General features: G+C 43.2%; 1 long non-coding RNA gene and 1 pseudogene across 1 annotated transcript; both read right to left on the bottom strand.

Moving 5' to 3' along the window:
- Window positions 1–22,525, bottom strand: part of LOC120023451 — a 127,692-nt pseudogene that overhangs the window by 28,679 nt on the left and 76,488 nt on the right.
- Window positions 7,855–8,569, bottom strand: LOC120018242. Its single transcript, XR_005472196.1, has 3 exons — window positions 8,436–8,569; window positions 8,345–8,405; window positions 7,855–7,897 (listed from the first exon to the last, which is right to left on the bottom strand). It is a non-coding gene; the product is annotated as an uncharacterized LOC120018242 (long non-coding RNA).

Here is a 22,525-nt window from a genome sequence, read left to right as displayed (position 1 = left end):
TGTGGGTTTTTTGTTTGTCCACCCGCCTCTTGAAGATTGACCACAAGTTCTCAATGGGATTAAGGTCTGGGGAGATTCCTGGCCATGGACCCAAAATATTGATGTTTTGGTCCCTGAGCCACTTATCACGTTTGCCTTATGGCAAGGTGCTCCATCATGCTGGAAAAGACATTGTTCGTCACCGAACTGTTACTGGATGGTTGGGAGAAGTTGCTCTCGGAGGATTTGTTGGTGGCATTCCTTATTCATGGCTGTGTTCTTAGGCAACATTGTGAGTGAGCCCACACCCTTGGCTGAAAGCAACCCCACACATGAATGGTCTCAGGCTGCTTTATCGTTGTCATGACACAGGACTGATGGAAGCGCTCACCTTGTCTTCTCCGGACAAGCTTTTTTCCAGATGCCCCAAACAATCGAAAAGGGGATTCATCAGAGAAAATGACTTTACCCCAGTCCTCAGCAGTCCAATCCCTCTACCTTTTGCTGAATATCAGTCTGTGTGCAGATGCACTCACACCTGCCTGCTGCCATTCCTGAGCAAGCTATGTGCTGGTGGCGCCGCGATCCCGCAGCTGAATCAACTGTAGGAGACGGTCCTGGCGCATGCTGGACTTTCTTGGGTACCCTGAAGCCTTCTTCACAACAATTGAAACGCTCTCCTTGAAGTTATTGATGATCCGATAAATGGTTGATATAGGTGCAATCTTACTGGCAGCAATATCCTTGCCTGTGAAGCCCTTTTTGTGCAAAGCAATGATGACGACACGTGTTTCCTTGCAGGTAACCATGGGTGACAGAAGAAGAACAATGATTCCAAGCACCACCCTCCTTTTGAAGCTTCCGGTTTTGGGGGGGATTCAGTTCATTTGCATGGCAAAGAGGGACTTTGCAATTAATTACAATTCATCTGATCACTCTTCATAACATTCTGGAATATATGCAAATTGCCATCATACAAACTGCGGCAGCAGACTGTGAAAATTCATATTTGTGTCATTCTCAAAACTTTTGGCCACAACTGTACACACTTCCTTAAACATAAAATAAGTAAATAAGTAATTTTAAGTGGAAGTCCAAAACTTGTTTTTACGTCGAAGACACAAAGCACATCAGTAAAATCTCCCCGTTGTCGAAAGGGTTCGACACATGCTGTTTAAATGGCCCAATTTCTTATTTAGACGTTCACAGATTTTCAACATTGGGTCGAGCTGTGTCATTGGCCAACGAGACAAGGGAACCAGTTTGTTGAGTTGTCTATAGTCAACGGTAAGACACCATTTACCGGTTGGTTTTAGAACAGATGTCAGAATCGACATCCAGCCTGAACGTTGATGTGTCGTCAAGTGGCAATATGGGGGTTACTGCGAATGCCTTTGACAGACAAGTAAACAGCGTACCTCCCTCTCCATCTAGGTCTAGGGAGGATGGAAGAGGCCCAATCACGGGAACAACCAGTTCAAAATCATGGAAGAAGTAATCGATCAATGTTCCTAGCTGAGTGTGCCGAGGAATGGAAATATCCGCTTGAGTCAGATTTTGTACCAGGGGGTAAGTGGATCTAGTGGTCAGTTCCAACAGCGGGTTGCCATTGATAGTTAGCCCCAAGTCGAATAGTTGCGGAGAGGGTTGGAAGAACGCAGTGGTGCCTTCCACCCGGTATCCGGGCGCCAGGTTCAGACTTACAGAAACCTCTGTGGTTCTTCCCGGAATCATCATGGCGGACTCAGAGGTACTGGTGCACTGTCCATCTCTGCTGGTGGGCACTGAGGTACTGGTGCACTGTCCATCTCTGCTGCTGGGCACTGAGGTACTGGTGCACTGTCCATCTCTGCTGGTGGGCACTGAGGTACTGGTGCACTGTCCATCTCTGCTGGTGGGCACTGAGGTACTGGTGCACTGTCCATCTCTGCTGGTGGGCACTGAGGTACTGGTGCACTGTCCATCTCTGCTGGTGGGCACTGAGGTACTGGTGCACTGTTCATCTCTGCTGCTGGGCACTGAGGTACTGGTGCACTGTCCATCTCTGCTGCTGGGCACTGAGGTACTGGTGCACTGTCCATCTCTGCTGCTGGGCACTGAGGTACTGGTGCACTGTCCATCTCTGCTGGTGGGCACTGAGGTACTGGTGCACTGTCCATCTCTGCTGGTGGGCACTGAGGTACTGGTGCACTGTCCATCTCTGCTGCTGTGCACTGAGGTACTGGTGCACTGTCCATCTCTGCTGCTGGGCACTGAGGTACTGGTGCACTGTCCATCTCTGCTGGTGGGCACTGAGGTACTGGTGCACTGTCCATCTCTGCTGGTGGGCACTGAGGTACTGGTGCACTGTCCATCTCTGCTGGTGGGCACTGAGGTACTGGTGCACTGTCCATCTCTGCTGCTGTGCACTGAGGTACTGGTGCACTGTCCATCTCTGCTGCTGGGCACTGAGGTACTGGTGCACTGTCCATCTCTGGTGGTGTGCACTGAGGTACTGGTGCACTGTCCATCTCTGCTGGTGGGCACTGAGGTACTGGTGCACTGTCCATCTCTGCTGCTGGGCACTGAGGTACTGGTGCACTGTCCATCTCTGCTGGTGGGCACTGAGGTACTGGTGCACTGTCCATCTCTGCTGGTGGGCACTGAGGTACTGGTGCACTGTCCATCTCTGCTGGTGGCCACTGAGGTACTGGTGCACTGTCCATCTCTGCTGCTGGGCACTGAGGTACTGGTGCACTGTCCATCTCTGCTGGTGGCCACTGAGGTACTGGTGCACTGTCCATCTCTGCTGGTGGCCATAGTTGAGGGCTAAACTGGAGAGAACCTTCACAAGGCCTCCGCCTGATGGTCTATTTTGGAGAGCGTCTGTCACAATGTCTGCATTTTTCTCGCTTATCTAACATTTTCAGCCCCTGTGCATAGTTAGGATTTGCATCGTTGCTGAGGTCAGTGATCAATCTTTCCGTGGGTGAAGGTCCACTGATTAGAGGGGGAATGGGTGGAAACACATCTGATGGATTGCTCGTTGTTATAATGATCAGTTATTTCACTTTACGTAATATTTGGGTTTTTGAGTTGGAGGCTGCAAACACAATTTAACTCAGTTTGTAAATGTCAATGAATCATCAAGACTGAGTCAGTAATGCGAGTTGGTTATTACTGAACTTGCCAAAACAGATTTGATTGATTAAATCGATTTTAATGAAAAATCTAACCTGTATAGGCTATTTGGGAATTTTAACTTTACTTCACCTGAAAGAGTTGCTATCGCTAAGTTAACGTTGAAAAGATTAACGATGTCTCATTGGTTAGAAGACATTAGTTTGGGTATTATTCCAATAACCAACCTGGAAAGGTAGTGTATCAATTTAATGTATGTATTAAATTGAATGAGACAATAATATCCAATCAGTTGAGACTGGTTTGATATCATACAGCGTAACCTGAATTATTTTAAAGTAATTACTGCCGATTCTTCACCACCAGAGGTCTCTATTAACACTAGCTAAAATCGCCAAGGTATCAGGGAAGGTGGAATTTCACAATGATGTTAAAAGGTCTCCCTAAACACCATTGAACTGGTAAAACGGATTTAATCTATTAATCAATTTGAAAGATTTGTCAACCCTGTATATGCTAAAGGTATTAGCTTTAATTAACCTGACATAGTTGTTATATCTAAGTTAATGTGGAAAAGTTTAACCATCTCATTGGTTAGAAGACATTAGTGTGTGTATTATTCCAATAACCAACCTGGAAAGGTAGTGTAGCAATTTAATGTATTGTAATGACCCGGCTGGGTCATAAAGGGAAAAGAGACGGACTCTAGGTGTGCAGGTCAGAACACAGGTTTATTCCTAAACTGGGCTATTGTTCCGGCCACAGCCCACGCCGCTAAATGCCGAACGTACACAATGTTACCATGTCGAGTTAAGGGTCACTCTCATAGGAACTGATCAAGGCCCCGAACAGAAAAGAAAGAAAGATGAGACAGTAATCCCTATTGATGCATTTCCAAACCCCGCGGGATTACCCATCATACCCCCCCAACCTTTCCATCTGTCCTGACATATTTAACCCCTGCTAGTAGCCATGAGAACCATAACACACCCACAAACACAGAACACAATACCGGGTCGTTACAGTATGTATTAAATTGAATGAGACAATGATATCCAATCAGTTGAGACTGGTTTGATATCCTACAGCGTAACCTGAATTATTTCATGAAAAATGACTGGCGATTCTTCGCCAGAGGTTACTGATAGCGCAAGCTGAGATCTCACATGATTCCCGCCCGGCGCGGGAATTCACTATGAACAAAGGGGGAAACAAAAATGGCTGCTCCCCTTTCTTAGCTTAGCATCTGGCGCAATGCTTAGCTTTCCTTCCACTTCGCCGCGCAAGGGAAGTTCCCCCCAACAAGGGAACGGTTTTACTAGGTGACGTCTCACGTTCAACCCTTAAACTCTTCACGTTACCAAATGCGAGAGGTAGAAAGATAATGGCTTCGGTTCGGTCAAACGAATATATCTACTCAAATTTCCGTAATGGCTGGCTCATATGTCCTCTGCTCTAGGAATTGCTTATGACCGAGTCAGATCACTCCTGAAAGCGACCTACTAGTTGGGCCACTAGTATTATTCTCAGAATGTCTACATCGGCTGGTACATATGCCCTAGCTCGTAGCATTCAGTAGACCCTCCGACACACTGACATTCGTCAGATGTACCACAGGGGTGGTTCTCTCCCGACCAGTATCTGGGTGAAATGGAACGACACACACACGCTTCTCCCACACCAGTCCTGCCTATAGCTATTAATGGTATATATGTATCTTGCTACACAATTGGTATGGAATTAACCCAAAAGTGCGGCCATAGTTTTATCTTCGATGCCTCCCACGGGGTGCCAATATGTCGTGACGTTGTATTAGTTAATGTGACGACTGCTGCTCATCGAATGATTAACGGTTTATAATTGCGTGATTAAATGAATCAGACAATTATTAACTCATTAACCTGGGCACCATGGGGAAATTAGTTTTATTGAGTTTCTATTTCCCAAATTACCTCAAAGAATATCAGAACATCGATTTTACAACAGTCGCTAATTAATCAATTTCCTCTACAGTCTCATTCTGAACGTCGCATAATCCGGGAATCTGCATCATTGAGAAATAATGAATTGAAGTTGGAACATTTGTGACATTTGTAGACTAGAGATTAAGAATGTTGGGCCATTAACCGAGAAGTCGCTGGTTCGAATCCGCACGCCCCCCAAGGTAGAAAAAAGCTGGCGTTCTACCCTTGAGCAAGGCAGTTAACCCCCAACAACTGCTCCCCGGGCGCCGATAACGTGGACATCGATTAAGGCAGCCCCCGCACCACTCTGATTCAGAGGGGTTGGGTTCAATGCGGAAGACACATTTAGGGTGAATGGATTCAGTTGTGACTGACTAGATATCCCCTTTCCTTTCCCATCCCAGTCCTCCTTTAAGACTCCATAATGTTTCATCATTAGATGCTACAGTCCTCCTTTAAGAGAGATCTTTGATGAAAACCTGCTCCAGAGCAGAACCTGCTGCTTGAACAGAGTTCTGAGTATAGGGTCTGAATACTTAAGTAAATGTAATATTTCAGTTTTGTATTTTTTGGTAAATTAGCAAAATTATCAAACAAAAATGTTTGGTATTGTGTTTTTAGAAAAAGGCTGTAATGTAACAAAATGTGGAAAAAGTCAAGGGGTCTGAATACTTTCAGGAGGCACTGTCCTCTCCGATAGCAACGGCCAATAGCAGACCACTTCCTATATCAGGGACATAGTCGCTCCCGTCTTCCATGTGTGAAAGGTAACCTGGTGAATATCATAGAATCAGGGTTCTGTTAGGTAACCTGGTGAATATCATAGAATCAAGGTTCTGTTAGGTTACCTGGTGAATATCATAGAATCAGGGTTCTGTTAGGTAACCTGGTGAATATCATAGAATCAGGGTTCTGTTAGGTAACCTGGTGAATATCATAGAATCAGGGTTCTGTTAGGGAACCTTCAGTTCTATTTCAGTGACTCGTTAGTCTCTCACTTTGGGGATATAGTCAACTACCACAGAGCTCATATACTCTCTGATGCCAAGTCTAGACAGGATCATCCCTCAGAGGTCCCCACTCTACTCACCGTATGTGTAGTGATGTCCAGTCAGTAGAACCTCATGAAGGTACATCACCACAACATGCTGCATTACAGATCTCTTGAACAGAGATGCCTTTGAACAATGCCTATGTTGTAGCCATACCTCTGGTGGATTGAGCCATCAAGCCCTCCGGAAGTGTCAGATCCTTGCTACTATAGAATCTCATGAAGATATGGGGGTGTAACTCATTATACGGATATAATGGCTGAAGTAAAGCAGTTTTAAACAATATAAATCTAATTTCTATTCTTTCCAGCGGCCCCAACAGCGGAAATGGTCTCAAGCAAAACATAAAAATCCCAGGATGAGACTAGCTGTTTGGGTACTGGGCGTAGGTGACCCTTCATAAAACAACAGATCAGGGGGTGTTCCACTGTATAGTTGTTGCAGCCTAAATGGCAGCCAAATATACATTTATAGTTGAAAAGGTTTTCCTTCGTCAGAAGGCAGAGTAGCTCTGAAACAGAGCAACAAAGGGGCTGATTTGTTTCTGATCTCACCATCTGTTAAATACACTGTGCTATAGTAATTATTGTGCTATAGTGAGTGTGTGGCTCTAGAACTCTGAATAGAGTTTATTCTCAAGGAGAGCAGTCACGTGTGTTGAGAAGCAGAGGATCACTGGTTTGAGCCCGGTATGGGGACAGGGACAGTGGAGGAATTTCAACTGTTAGCATCAGTTACACATTTTATTAATAAAGTTAGTCATTTCCAAATGAAACCATCTTCTGTAAGGTCAATATGTTGGAGTTCAGGCTTTATTTGACCTGTTAAAGTAGGAAATGAAATTAACTTTGTCCATTACAAAGATGGAGGTCAAGACAAAAAAAGGAGCTTGTTTTAAAATATATATTGGCCCGTTTAACAAGTTGTGTAGATCAGATGTTAATGAAGCAATACAGACCACATTGAAGTGTCTGGAGTTTAGTTTGTGTGTTCTAGAGTCTTGTAAAGAAAGGGGGGGTTGACTGGGACAGGCAATGTAACATCCATCATGTTTTAAGGAAAAGGTTTTGTAAAAAGCACCTTACATCAGATCATCTTGAAACTTTCTCTCTAAAGATAACTTTCATCAAGGTTTTATATGGTCTATTGGTTTCTCTCTTTTTATTGGCAGAATCCTTTTTCAGTGTTATATTCATAACATCCATATCCACCAGTCTATCTTCCTGTCAACTAACAGAACTCTGCTGGTTGTCCTGGTAACATATACCAGTCTATCTTCCTGTCAACTAACAGAACTCTGCTGGTTGTCCTGGTAACAGATACCAGTGGGCAGATCTATTGAATTTGTTCAAACTAAACTACAGCACTTACTTTGATGAGTCAAATCTGATCCTTTCTTTTCTTCTCTTCCTCTCACAGTTCCACTCAGCCCCGTTGTTTTCCTGCAGTCCACCAGCAGCACAGACAACCTCTTCATATCCAGCAGTAAGGTGCTACCGGGAGAGGCATGACACGGGGACTCCGGGAGGGTGAAAGGGCTAGCGTTGTCCTGGTAACCATAAAGAGGGGACACAGACACATATCATTATGAATGCTTATGTCATCGCTGTCATGAAGTGGTTTACAGAAACCCAGCCCAGACCCTGATAGAGCAAGCTGTATGTTAGACCAGACCAAGCTGTACCATCTGGTGTTCTGATCTGGAGAGACTCTTCTCTGACTCGTCAGCATCAGGATGTTGTTGAGGCTCCCCAGAGGATCCACAATAGTCATGTCTCTCTCCTGTGTGAATGAGAACATCAAACAGATAGTGAACTTACGACCGTCTATTATAATCATAGGGTCTTACAAGAGGCATTAATCTCTCTAAACAGGGCCTAAAATGCAAATGTTAAAGGGTCGTTCCACTGAATGGGCCCCTTTTGCATCCCTTTGATATTGTAAGTATAAATTATGCTCCAACATTGCATTTTAAAAGCCTGTTATACTAGATGAGATGCACTTTAATGTAGACCACATGGATAATTTAATAAATCTAATTTAAAAGTCCCCAAAATATATGTACCAATGGCAGATTAAAACTAACAAAGGCAGATGGCCCCTTTAACAATTCCTACAGTACTGAACAACATATTCACGTGTAGAACTTCAGTAGAATGCCCCTTAAAATCCCCACATTAGTTAAACTAACGGCATAGTGTGTGGCTCTGTTTTTAAGACAGTACTCACTGGTGTTAATCTGATATTCTGTCTCCTCCACTTTCACTCCCAAGACGTCTTCCTTCTTCACCTCTACTGAGATAGCATCGTCCTCCTTCACCTCTACTGAGATAGCATCGTCTTCCTCTCTGAAAGGTTCTTCCTCTGTTTCCTCTATAACATCCTCTTCTTCTTTCACGACAATGTTCAGCCTCAGAGCTTCTTTCTGCATACAGAGGACCTCTTCTTTAACAGGGGATGAGTAGTTTAGTGAGCTCATGGTCTGGGATGTTAGAATTAGCGACTAGCCTAACGCTAGGCTCAGTATCAATGTTTTAACAACTTTGAAAATTGAACAAGCAAATTAGGTTAAAGTTAACCAGTTGATACGTCAACTGAACTGCGTTAACAACACTGAGATTAGCTAATGTACATTAACATGGTCTAAAGCGTCAATCTTTCAGTTTTATGTTGGCTAGCAAGCTACCGAGGTGGTTGAAAGAGTAGCCGCGTTGTTGTTCCTGAAGAAGCGTCCCGTCCAGTCCATTATACGTCACGCAAGAATCAACACCTGAAAGACGCATATCGCCATCTGCTGGCTGGAGTGGTTAACGCAGTTTGGAAACAATAGTTACTACACTTTTGTATTGGAAAAATCGTCAGAATAATTTAACAATAAGCTGATATATAGTAAATGATGAATACATACTTCTATGAATAGGTAGTGTTTTAATAAACATTTGCTCTGTTAATTTTTCACATTCGTTTTTATCTAGATGTGACTGTACTATTCCATTAAAGCTACGCTCTTTAAGAAACCAATCATCCTGCAAACCAGGGGTGGGCAACTCCAGTCCTCGGGGACCTGATTGGTGTCACACTTTTTCTCCCTCGCTAGCAAACACAGCTGATTAATCAAACTGCATCCTAAACTGAAGATTATGATTAGGTGATTATTGGAGTCTGGTGTGTTAGCTGGGGCTGGAAGCTATGATCCCTTATTGATGTCACTAGTTAAATCCCCTTCAATCAGTATAGATGAAGGGGAGGAGACAAGTTAAAAAAGGCATTTTAGGCCTTGAGACAAATGAGACATGGCTTGTGTATGTGTGCCATTCAGACGGTGAATGGGGAAAACAAAATATTTAAGTGTCTTTGAACGGGGGATGGTAGTAGGTCCCAGGCGCCGGTTTGTGTCAAGAACTGCAACGCTACTGAGGTTTTCCAGCTCAACGGTTTCCCATGTGTACCAAGAATCATCCACCACCCAAACAGTGGTGTTTAAGATGAGGCAGAACGATTTGTTTTTTCATGAGCATGGCCTTAATTCTATTACAGCATATTGGATAACTGTCATTCATATTCCATTCACCCTGTTCAATGTAACAGCAATAGGTTTAGGCTACTACATGATACTAACATTTTCCCTATACCCATCATGAGATTGCTACAACCTAGCCTATGACTGAAAGTTTAGAACGTAGGTGCACACAGGTCGAGATAGGTTTTTTAGGTGAGAGACAGTCTTGAAGACATCACCAACTAATTATCATGGTCCAAACACACCGAGACAGTCGTGAAGAGGGCACGACAACAACTTTTCCACCTCAGGAGACTGAAAAGATTTGGCATGGGTCTCCAGATCCTCAAAAAGTTCTACAGCTGCACCATCGAGAGCATCCTGACCGGTTGCATTACCGCCTGGTATGGCAACTGCTCGGCATCTGACCGTAATGCACTACAGAGGGTAGTGAACATCACTGGGGCCAAGCTTCCTGCCATCCAGGACAATTATAAAGAAAGCCCAAAAAATTGTCAGATACTCCAGTCACCCAAGTCATAGACTGTTTTCTCTGCTCCCGCACGTCAAGCGGTACCGGAGCACCAAGTCTAGAACCAAAAGGCTCCTTAACAGCTTCTACCCCCAAGCCATAAGACTGCTGAACAATTAATCAAATGGCCCCCTGGACTATTTACATTGACCCCACCTCCATTTGTTTTGTACACTGCTGCTACTTGCTGTTTATTATCTATGAAATGTCACTTCACCCCGACCTACATGTACAAATTACCTCGACTAACCTGTACCCCTGCACATTGACTCGGTACCAGTACCCCCTGTATATAGCCTTGTTATTGTTATTTTATTGTGTTACTTTTTATTATTTTTTACTTTTGGTCATTTGCTCATTTTCTTAACTTTTCTTGAACTGTACTGTTAGTTAAGGGCTTGTAAGTAAGCAATTCACTGTAAGGTCTACACTTGTTGTATTCGGCGCATTTGACAAATAAAGTTTGATTTTATTTGACAAATTCAGGTACGTTTATCCCGTTTTTTTCTGTTTAAGAAACGTTTGTCTCTAGAGAGTTGAAAACAGCAGGTCTGGGACAGGTAGCACCTCCGGTGAACAGGTCAGGGTTCCATAGCCGCAGGCAGAACAGTTGAAACTGGAGCAGCAGCACGGCCAGCTGGACTGGGGACAGCAAGTAGTCATCATGCCAGGTAGTCCTGAGGCATGGTCCTAGGGCTCAGGTCCTCCGAGAGAGAGAAAGAAAGAGAGAAAGAGAGAATTCGAGAGAGCATACTTAAATTCACACAGGACACCGGATAAGACAGGAGAAATACTCCAGATATACAGACTGACCCCAGCCCCCCGACACATAAACTACTGCAGCATAAATACTGGAGGCTGAGACAAGAGGGGTCAGGAGACACTGTGGCCCCATCCGATGATACCCCCGACAGGGCCAAACAGGCAGGATATAACCCCACCCTCTTTGCCAAAGCACAGCCCCCACACCACTAGAGGGATATCTTCAACCACCAACTTACCATCCTGAGACAAGGCCGAGTATAGCCCACAAAGATCTTCGCCATGGCACATCCCAATGGGGGGTGCCAACCCATGAATACGGCTGCACAGTATTGTCTCTTCTCGATGGCGGTTATGATATCGTTTAGTACCTTGAGCGGGGATAAGGTGCACCCATGACCAGCTCGGAAACCATATTGCACAGCGGAGAAGGTTCATGCTGAAAGAGCTCTGATAGGTTGGAGGATGTCCTCCGGAAGTTGTCATAATTACTGTTTAAGTCTATGGAAGCCTTGAGAACCATAAGCCTCCTAGGTTTTGTATTGAAGTCAATGTACCCAGAGGAGGACGCAAAATAGTATGTTTTATTCAATTATTTTTTTATTCAATTATTTGGTGATGTGATTATATTTAGTATAGTTGTATCCCAAAATTATTTTATTTTAATGTTTTACCAATTTATTTTCTTCTGAAACTCACTGAAAATCCCTTCCCACAATTATGTCATGTTGGCTTGATGTCCTTTGGGTGCAGTGGAGGCTTCTCAGAGGAGGAAGGGGAAGACCATCCTTCTCTGAGGAGCCTTCACTGCACCCAAAGGACATCCAGCCAACATGACACAATTGTGGGAAGCATTGGAGTCAACATGTGCCAGCATCCCTGTGGAAGGATTTGGACACTTTGAAGAGTTCATGCCCCGACAAATTGAGGCTCTTCTGAGGGAAAAGGGGGAGGTTCCTAGTCCATATTTGGACGTTTATTTCTCTCCAAATGTTTGGTTTGATCAGTGTACATATATATCAAGAAAATATTGCATGACCAAAAGCACAATTCTATTCTTGTAAAAATGAGACAAGTGTACGAGCATATGTGTGTTCTCTCATGAACTTTAAGTAGCCTATATTTGATGTGATATACTCCTTTCGAGACAGGATTGTGTCACGGCACAGATCTGGGGAAGTGGACCAAAACATTTCTGCAGCATTGAAGGTCCCCATCATCTTAAAAGGAAGAAATTTGAAACCACCAAAACCCTTTCTACTGCTGGCTGCCCGGCCAAACTGAACAATCGGGGGAGAAGGGCCTTGGTCAGGGAGGTGACCAAGAACCCAATGGTCACTCTGACAGAGCTCCTCTGTGGAGATGGGAGAACCTTCCAGAAGGACAACCATCCCTGCATCACTCCACCAAGCAGGACTTCATGGTAGAGTTGCCAGACGGAAGCCACTCCTCAGTAAAAGGCATATGAAAGCCAGCTTGGAGTTTGCCAAAAGGCACCTAAAGGATTATCAGACCATGAGTAACAAAATTCTCTGGTCTGATGAATGCCAAGGGTCACATCCGGAGGACACCGGGCACCATTCCTACGGTGAAGCATGGGGTTGGCAGCATCATGCTGTGGGGATGTTTTTCAGCGGCATGGACTGAGAGACTCGTCAGGATCGAGGGAAAGATGAACGGAGCAAAATACAGAGAGATAATTTTTGAAAACTTGCTCCAGAGCACTCAGGACCTCAGACTGGGGCAAAGGTTAACCTTCCAATAGGACAACGACCCTACGCACAAAGCCAAGACAATGCAGGAGTGGCTTTGGGAGATGTCTCTGAATGTCCTTGAGGGGCCCAGCCAGAGCCCGGATTTGAACCCGATTTAACATCTCTGGAGAGACCTGAAAATAGCTTTGTAGTGTCACTCCCCATCCAACCTGACAGAGTTTGAGAGGATCTGCAGAGAAGAATGGGAGAAACATGAGGCTCCTGCTGCTGCTGTCCTCAAGGGCAAATTGACAGATTTTTCACCTAGTTGTCTTTGGGATTCAAACCAGAGATCTTTCGGTTACTGGCCTAACACTAGTAACCGCTAGGCTACCTGCAGCAGGAGCCCCATGTTGACAGGAGAGCCCACCTTTATTTTTCCCTCATTATGAACATTCATATTGGTCAACAGTCGACCTATTGTGTGTATTGAACATTCATATTGGACTGTAGCAGCTAGCTAACTGGCTACTGATCAACCTATTGTGTGTATTGAACATTTATATTGGACTGTAGAAGCTAGCTAACTGGCTACCGATCAACCTATTGTGTGTATTGAACATTTATATTGGACTGTAGCAGCTAGCTATCTGGCTACCGATCAACCTATTGTGTGTATTGAATATTCATATTGGACTGTAGCAGCACAGCTAACTGGCTACTGATCAACCTATTGTGTGTATTGAACATTCATATTGGACAGCCTTACCTGTATAGTAGCACCACCACCCATCAGCCCATTCTCTTCTTGATCTCAAAGCTGCAGTGTATTGTTGGTATAGTTTTTGATGAATAATAATTCAAATTGTGAAAATAGAAGTGTACAATTTATATATATATATATATATATATTTAATCAACTTTAAGATACTGTTTGCCTCTATGCAGATGTAGAAGCTGAATAGGAATATACATTATCAAAAAATAGTTGATTGTTCTTTTTTCACATCATACTAAGAATACTGAGCCAAAACCTGTAAATGTGACCATACTATTCCTTTAAAGCCCCTCTGTCAGATATAAATCTTCAGAGTGGGAAACCAACTGACATGGAAACAATGGAGCAAATGGATCACTATCAGAGTGTATTATGACATCAGATAGAACTACTCAGACATTCTAAATATCACTTGATTATCAGATGGGTGTATTATGACATCAGATAGAACTACTCAGACATTCCAAATCAGGCTTCATCCATATCATGAAGGTGGACATTGATCCAACCATTTCAAAAGTAATGACCGGGCTGACGGAAACAGGATATGCCTGTACACTTTTATTAATGCAGACAGACAATTTGTTTGTTCGTTTTACATGGTGGGGTCTTTTTGTGTCAGTAAAAATGTATGAGCAAGAAATGGCGGTGGAAACTCATTTATCCACAAATATTTATATACTAACCATCACATCTTAGTTAACTTGGAGTCACGTGATGATATGTTGTGTGGTCCTCCCTCTACGACTTGGGAAACCATGCAGTTTATTAGACTACAGACAAAATAAGTTATGAACTTCACAGGGTGGTGAAACTGCATGTGATGAGCTTGATGCTCCTTTCCAATACATTTTGATGGTCTTATTCTGGTGACATGATTGATGCTTGGCTGCCATTTGACAAATAAAATAATATCTCTCTCATCCATAATAATCTCATCATGTAGGTAGCCTACCAACACTATATATGTGAGATGCAGGCTACAGTGCACGGGACAAGAGCATGTTTTCTATTTTACACAAGTTTTTAAAACCATCAGTGGAGTTGAAAATGTGATGGAAACCAATTTAACTTGTATTTTTCATTCGGTACATGGGAATTTAAAAGCAAACGTTATTTTTCTTGTGCACTACGTAATAACGCAAAGCCTTTTATCCACAATAAGTCTGTTTGATGCAAACATTTCTGATGGGAAAATGTGTATATTGTTTTATGCAGATTTGAGAATATTCACATGGAAATCTGGCGCAAATTGCATGAAACTTAGCTACTAAGGTGGATATTGATCCAACACCTGCCACGTATTCAAACCAGCCCACTGGGCACAGACGTGTTGAACGTCTAGTTTCTCTTTACATTTCTTTGAGTCTTCAACTAAAGTGGATTCAACATGAAATCAACACAAAATGTCACCTGTCATTGGATTTAGGTTGCCAGTTCAGTGAAAAATAAAACATACCTGATGTTCATGGCTTTTTACAAATCCAATCAGTTTTCCACATTAATCAAACATCATCACATGGATTTGTTTTGTTGAAATGACGTGGAAACAACGTTTATTCAACCAGTGGGAGGCTTGTAAATGAACCCAGGAAAGGAAAACACAGAACTCTTCATTGAGACAATGATAAACAGCAATCCGTGGGAGAGTTGTGGTGGATATTATAAAATAAGGATCTGCTGGAGTCCAAGTCAAACCAAGATTCTTTATTTCTGAGCTCAGAGAGAATAACAGAGTTACACAGCGCAGTGTAGACAGTCTGAATTCCTGAAGCATTGGGTGATGAGCACATATCTTTATAGTTTCCTGTTCCTAGTTGGGATATTATTCATACAAAGGGCACAGGTGCAAACTGGTTTGCAACGCAGGATGATACTCCCAGGAACTGGAGATTATAATAGGTCAGTTTCACAAGGTTAGTCTGTGGTGGTTAATTTCTGTATTACCAAATGAGGAGAGACAAACTTCACACACTAATCAGAGTTATACTTTAAAACTTCACACACCAATCAGAGTTATACTTAAACTACATCTTTAATAATAAGATCTTTGCAATGACTTTCAACAATTCACTATTTCTAATGAACCGTTGAGAGTGGCAACACAATGGCTACTGAGATCTTTTATAGCAAAGATCCACCCCCTAGCCGACATAAACCACAGATATTAGGAACAGTTCACAAAGTGAGACTTTATAATGAGAAAGGAGTATCCCGTAGCCAGATAGCATTCGCTATAAATTATCGTTCAGTTTGGTCCCTAAAACGAGGTTCTAATCTCGTTCCTGGTACTTCATAGCACAAAAACACCAACTCATCCAATGGCATAACTCAATTGTCAACTCTAGATACCCCCATCTCAAGTAAAACCCTTCTTGACCCCACTCCTGGACAAGCTCACTGAGGGGAGTGAGCCTCTAGGTCATACACTATCCCAGGATAAGTGCAACATCAGAGAGGACATACAATGGTTCCAGACACTGCCATACACCTAATTATCTATGTTACCCAACTAATTCTGATTCATCCACCACAAGTCACATACTCAGATATGTGGACACATACAATTAACATTTTGCATTACAGAGTCTGTGAACATTTTCATTTCATTTAATCATCAGTGGGCCAACATTGCAAATGTATCCAACGGAACAAATGCATCACATCCAAATATCACTTGAGTATCTGCAGTGCAGGAGGAATGACACACAGATAAACACACACACAGTGTCAGAGTTTAAAAAAGGACCATTTAAAACAGATGGAATCTGACCTACTCTATATTCAAACTCCATATTCAATTCATGTTTTCTAATAAAAACATACAAATATATGTTTTAGTATACTTTGTACAATTCAAGTTCATATAGTAGAAACAGGTAATCATTATCAGTCAACAATATAAGACAGCAAGTCCCCTGTGTGTATTCTCTCATGCCATTTCAGCTCCCCCAGCTGGTTGAAACACTTTCCACATTGAGAGCAATGGTTTTTCAGGTTCACTAAATCGTTAAAACTCTTTCCGCAATGGGAGCAGTGGTAAGGCTTCTCCCCGTGTGTATTCTCTCATGTTTTTTCAGGTTCCTTAAATCGCTAAAACTCTTTCCGCACTGGGAGCAGTGGTAAGGCTTCTCCCCTGTGTGTATTCTCTCATGCCGTTTCAGATTCGCCGGCTGGCTGAAACCCTTCCCACACTGGGAGCAGTGGTAAGGCTTCTCACCTGTGTGTATTCTCTCGTGTTTTTTCAGGTTCCCTAAATGGTTAAAACCCTTTCCACACTTGGAGCAGTGGTAAGGCTTCTCCCCTGTGTGTATTTTCTCATGTTTTTTCAGGTTCCCTAAATTGTTAACACTCTTTCCACACTGGGAGCAGTGGTAAGGCTTCTCCCCCGTGTGTATTCTCTCATGCCATTTCAGCTCCCCCAGCTGGTTGAAACACTTTACACACTGGGAGCAGTGGTAAGGCTTCTCACCTGTGTGTATTCTCTCGTGTTCTTTCAGGTTCCATAACTTTTTAAAACACTTGCCACACTGGGAGCAGTGGTAAGGCCTCTCCCCTGTGTGCATTCTCTCATGTTTTTTCAGGTTCCCTAAAACGTTAAAACTCTTTCCGCACTGGGAGCAATGGTAAGGCTTCTCACCTGTGTGTATTCTCTCGTGTTCTTTCAGGTTCCATAACTTTTTAAAACTCTTTCCGCACTGGGAGCAGTGGTAAGGCCTCTCCCCTGTGTGTATTCTCTCATGGTTTTTCAGGTTCCCTAAAACGTTAAAACTCTTTCCGCACTGGGAGCAATGGTAAGGCTTCTCCCCTGTGTGTATTCTCTCATGGTTTTTCAGCTCCCCTGAACAGTTGAAACACTTTCCACACTGGGAGCAGTGGTAAGGCTTCTCCCCTGTGTGTATTCTCTCATGCCGTTTCAGATTCGCCGGCTGGCTGAAACCCTTTCCACAATGGGAGCAGTGGTAAGGCTTCTCACCTGTGTGTATTCTCTCGTGTTCTTTCAGGTTCCATAACTTTTTAAAGAACTTGCCACACTGGGAGCAGTGGTAAGGCCTCTCCCCTGTGTGTATTCTCTCATGGTTTTTCAGGTTCCCTAAATGGTTAAAACCCTTTCCACACTGGGAGCAGTGGTAAGGCTTCTCACCTGTGTGTATTCTCTCGTGTTCTTTCAGGTTCCCTAACTGGTTAAAACACTTTCCACAGTGGGAACACTGGTGTCTTCTTGTTGGTTTGGACGTCCCTGGCTCTGGTTCCTCTGAGTCTGGTCTTTCTCCTGCCAAAGACAGTGTGCTTTTAAAAAAAAGAGACCTGAATGAAACCTCCACATGATAAATAGGCCTTGCTACGAGGGTAAATCCTAATCAGATCGCTCAATAACCTAAGGCCAGTTTTAACAATCTTGGTGTGATTTTCAAACAAATGTTGTAGAGTTTCCTGGTAATTACTGATAATGTTTACATTACTTATTTTATTCATCCTGTTTTACAAGTCAGAACACAAAAAACTAAACCGTTCTTGGACACTCAAGACACAGGCGTCGCTTAATTCCAATCGAGCAGGTGGTTCTAAATATATAACTTTCATAGCTGTATGATACAGAATGCGAGCTACAGTTGTGGCCAAAAGTTGAGAATGACACAAATATTAATTTCCACAAAGTTTGCTGCTTCAGTGTCTTCAGATATTTTTGTCAGATGTTACTATGAAACACTGAAGTATAATTACAAGCATTTCATAAGTGTCAAAGGCTTTAATTGGCAATGACATGAAGTTGATGCAAAGAGTCAATATTTGCAATGTTGACCCTTATTTTTCAAGACCTCTGCAATCCACCCTGGTGTCAATTAACTTCTGGGCCACATCTTGTGATGGCAGCCCATTCTTGCATAATCAACGCTTGGAGTTTGTCAGAATTTGTGGGTTTTTGTTTGTCCACCCGCCTCTTGAGGATTGACCACAAGTTCTCAATGGGATTAAGGTCTGGGGAGATTCCTGGCCCTGGACCCAAAATATTGATGTTTTGTTCCCCGAGCCACTTATCACGTTTGCCTTATGGCAAGGTGCTCCGTCATGCTGGAAAAGGCATTGTTCGTCACCGAACTGTTCCTGGATGGTTGGGAGAAGTTGATCTCGGAGGATGTGTTGGTAGCATTCCTTATTCATGGCTGTGTTCTTAGGCAACATTGTGAGTGAGCCCACACCCTTGGCTGAAAAGCAACCCCACACATGAATGGTCTCAGGATGCTTTACCGTTGGCATGACACAGGACTGATGGAAGCGCTCACCTTGTCTTCTCCGGACAAGCTTTTTTCCAGATGCCCCAGACAATCAAAAAGGGGATTCATCAGAGAAAATGACTTTACCCCAGTCCTCAGCAGTCCAATCCCTGTACCTTTTGCAGAATATCAGTCTGTGTGCAGATGCACTCACACCTGCCTGCTGCCATTCCTGAGCAAGCTCTGTACTGGTGGTGCCCCGATCCCGCAACTGAATCAACTTTAGGAGACGGTCCTGGCGCTTGCTGGACTTTCTTGGGTGCCCTGAAGCCTTCTTCACAACAATTAAACCGCCCTGAAGCCTTCTTCACAACAATTAAACCGCTCTGAAGCCTTCTTCACAACAATTGAACCGCTCTCCTTGAAGTTATTGATGATCCGATAAAGGGTTGATTTAGGTGCAATCTTACTGGCACCAATATCCTTGCCTGTGAAGCCTTTTTTGTGCAAAGCAATGATGACGGCACGTGTTTCCTTGCAGGTGACCATGGGTGACAGAGGAAGAACAATGATTCCAAGCACCACCCTCCTTCTGAAGCTTCCAGTTTTTTTTGGGGGGGGGGGGGTTCAGTTCATTTGCATGGCAAAGATTAATTACAATTCATCTGATCACTCTTCATAACATTCTGGAGTATATGCAAATTGCTGTGACGGGCGTTTTATATGGTGGGTCTTATGTTCTCTCCCCACTGGCAATCCACTCTAGTCTCCACTGGCTCTCTATTCAATATCTTCTGCTGATGTGTGCCTGGTAGCACTACTCTACTCTTTTCCTTTCAGCAGGTTAATACCTGCCTGGCTCCCAAACAAAATCTTTATCTTTACGCTTCTCTAACAATACCGCTACAGAATTAGCATAGTAGGCCAATGTAACTTAAGGTTACCTGAAATATTTAGGACTAACTTATTCCTTGCCACCCATTCTGAAACTAACTTTAGCTCTATGTTAAGTGTTGCAGTCATTTTAGTTTCCGTGGTAGATGACGTGTACAGTGTTGAGTCATCCTCATACCTAGACACACTGGCTTTACCCAAAGCAGGTGGCATGTCGTTAGTAAAAATTTAAAAAAGTAAGGTGCCTAGACAGCTGCCATGGGGAATTCCTGATTCTACCTTGATTCTGTTGTACTGGCTTCCATTCTGGAACACCCTTTGTGTTCTGTTAGACAGGTAGCTCTTTATCCACAATATAGCAGGGGGTGTAAAGCCATAACACAAGTTTTTCCAGCAGAAGGCTATGATCGCATTGTATCTGGTCAAACAATTTTTTCAAAAAGTGTAATGGTTGGTAACAGGCTGATTGGTCAGCAATTTCAGCCAGTAAAGGGTGCTTTACTATTCTTACGTAGCGGAAAGACTTTTGCCTCCCTCCAGGCCTGAGGGAACACACTTTCTAGTAGGCTTAAATTGAAGATATGGCAAATTGGAGTGGCAATATCATCCACTATTATCCTCAATCACTTTCCATCCACGTTGTCAGACCCCGGTGACGTGTCATTGTTGATAGACAATTGTTTCACCTCTTCCACACTTACTTTACAGATTCAAAATTACAATGCTTGTCTTTCATAATTTGGTCCAATATACTTGGATGTGTAGTGTCAGCGTTCAATGAATGGTGGAGCAGAGTTAGCCTTTTTGCCCAAAATGTCATTGAAAATGCTCCAAAGCTTTTTACAATAATTCTTTGTCATTTATCTTGGTTTTATAGTGTAGTAGTTATTTTTATTCAGTTTAGTCACATGATTTCTCAATTTGCAATAAGTTTGCCAATCAAATAGCCATACCTATTTGCCAACTCTTTTTTTGCCTCCCTCTACACCGGGTATTCCCAAACTGGGGTACGCCAAATAAAAATGTGATTCACATTATCAATGTGAATCACATTATCACATTATCAAAAATCATTTATATTTTCCAACAGGGCTATACATTTGGGTGAGTTTTTTTTCTCACCTGAGTAGCCTCATTTCCCTGCCAAAAATTAAATTAAACCATCTAGTGTTCAACGAAATAACAATACAATGTCAAATACAGGTAGCCTAATCAAATACTTAAACATCCAATCACATTAACCGTTACTCTATTGCGGGAATTCCACTAACGGTCCATATGTAGCCAAACGTAGCTGCTGCTGATGTTGGTATCTGTACTGATGGAGCAAATGCCATGACAGGGAAACATAGGTGAGTGGTAACGCGCGTGCAAGCAGTTGCTCCCGACGCCACTTGGGTACACTGCAGCATCCACCGAGAGGCTCTTGCTGCCAAGGGAATACCTGACTGCTTGAAAGACGTTTTGGACACTACAGTGAAAATGGTTAACTGAACTCCCGTGTATTTTCTGCACGATGCAATGATATGGGCAGCGACCATGTAACGCTTTTACAAAATACAGAAGCGCGCTGGTTATCAAGGGCGCAAAGTATTGACACATTTTAAATACAGACACAGACTGTGTGGAAAATTATTTAAGACTGAGACTCTCTCCAATACAACATTGCAGAGATATGTGCATCCTTTCAAGCACATCCTTCTCATTAACCTGTGGTGAGTTATTTACAAATTTCGAAGAACAAATAAGGTTTAATATGTAAGACTGTTAATAAATAAAGAGCAAAAAAATGTATTATTATTATATTATTTGTGCGCTGGTCCTATAAGAACTCTTACTCCTATAAGAACTCTTATAGGAAATAGAGGTCGACCGATTAATCGGAATGGCCAGTTAATTAGGGCCGATTTCAAGTTTTCATAACAATCGGAATACGGTATTTTTGGGCCCCGATTTTTTATTCTATTTATTTTTTACACCTTTATTTAATCTTTATTTAACTAGGCAAGTCAGTTAAGAACACATTCTTATTTTCAATGACGGCCTAGGAACGTTCTGCCAGATTTTTAACCTTTAACCTTTTTAACCTCAGTGTAACGGATGTGAAATGGCTAGCTAGTTAGCGGGTACGCGCTAATAGCGTTTCAATCAGTTACGTCACTTGCTCTGAAACCTAGAAGTAGTGGTTCCCCTTGCTCTGCAAGGGCCGCGGCTTTTGTGGAGCGATGGGTAATGACGCTTCGTGGGCGACTGTTGTTGATGTGTGCAGAGGGTCCCTGGTTTGCGCCCGGGTCTGGGCGAGGGGACGGACGTAAAGTTAAACTGTTACATTGATGCTGTTGACTCGGATCACTGGTTGCTGCGGAAAAGGAGGAGGTTGAAAGGGGGGTGAGTGTAACGGATGTGAAATGGCTAGCTAGTTAGCGGGTACGCGCTAATAGCGTTTCAATCAGTTACGTCACTTGCTCTGAAACCTAGAAGTAGTGGTTCCCCTTGCTCTGCAAGGGCCGCGGCTTTTGTGGAGCGATGGGTAACGACGCTTCGTGGGTGACTGTTGTTGATGTGTGCAGAGGGTCCCTGGTTCGCACGAGGGGACGTACTAAAGTTATATCAGCTCGGGGGATCCAATCTTGCAACCTTACAGTTAACTAGTCCAATGCTCTAACACCTGATTACATTGCCATTCCAAGATGGCGTAGCAGTCGGACGTGTGTTTGTCTTGTCCCGTGTAAATAGTCCTCGTTTTTTTTCGTATGCATTTCGTATATATTTTAATTTCACTTTCCATTTAGGAACTGAATATACATTCCGCCTCACCCAATGTGGTACGGATCTGCTATTTCTTTTATACTTTAGAACCGTAACCCCAATCAGAAGCTAGCCAGATAACTAGCTACTAGCTAGTAGTCAGTTAGCCGCTGCTGCGGTCTTCACCCTTAACTCGGACACCAGCCAGCTTCAGCTCGGGCCAATACCTGCCAGTCTGCAAGCGCGATATCAACCCAGAGCATATAGGACTGCTTTTTCACTACCAC

The sequence above is a fragment of the Salvelinus namaycush genome, chromosome 2 (genome assembly GCF_016432855.1).
Source record: "Salvelinus namaycush isolate Seneca chromosome 2, SaNama_1.0, whole genome shotgun sequence".
NCBI lineage: Eukaryota > Metazoa > Chordata > Actinopteri > Salmoniformes > Salmonidae > Salvelinus > Salvelinus namaycush.
The sequence above is the reverse complement of the archived record's forward strand: the minus strand, read 5'-3'. Positions and strand labels throughout refer to the sequence as shown.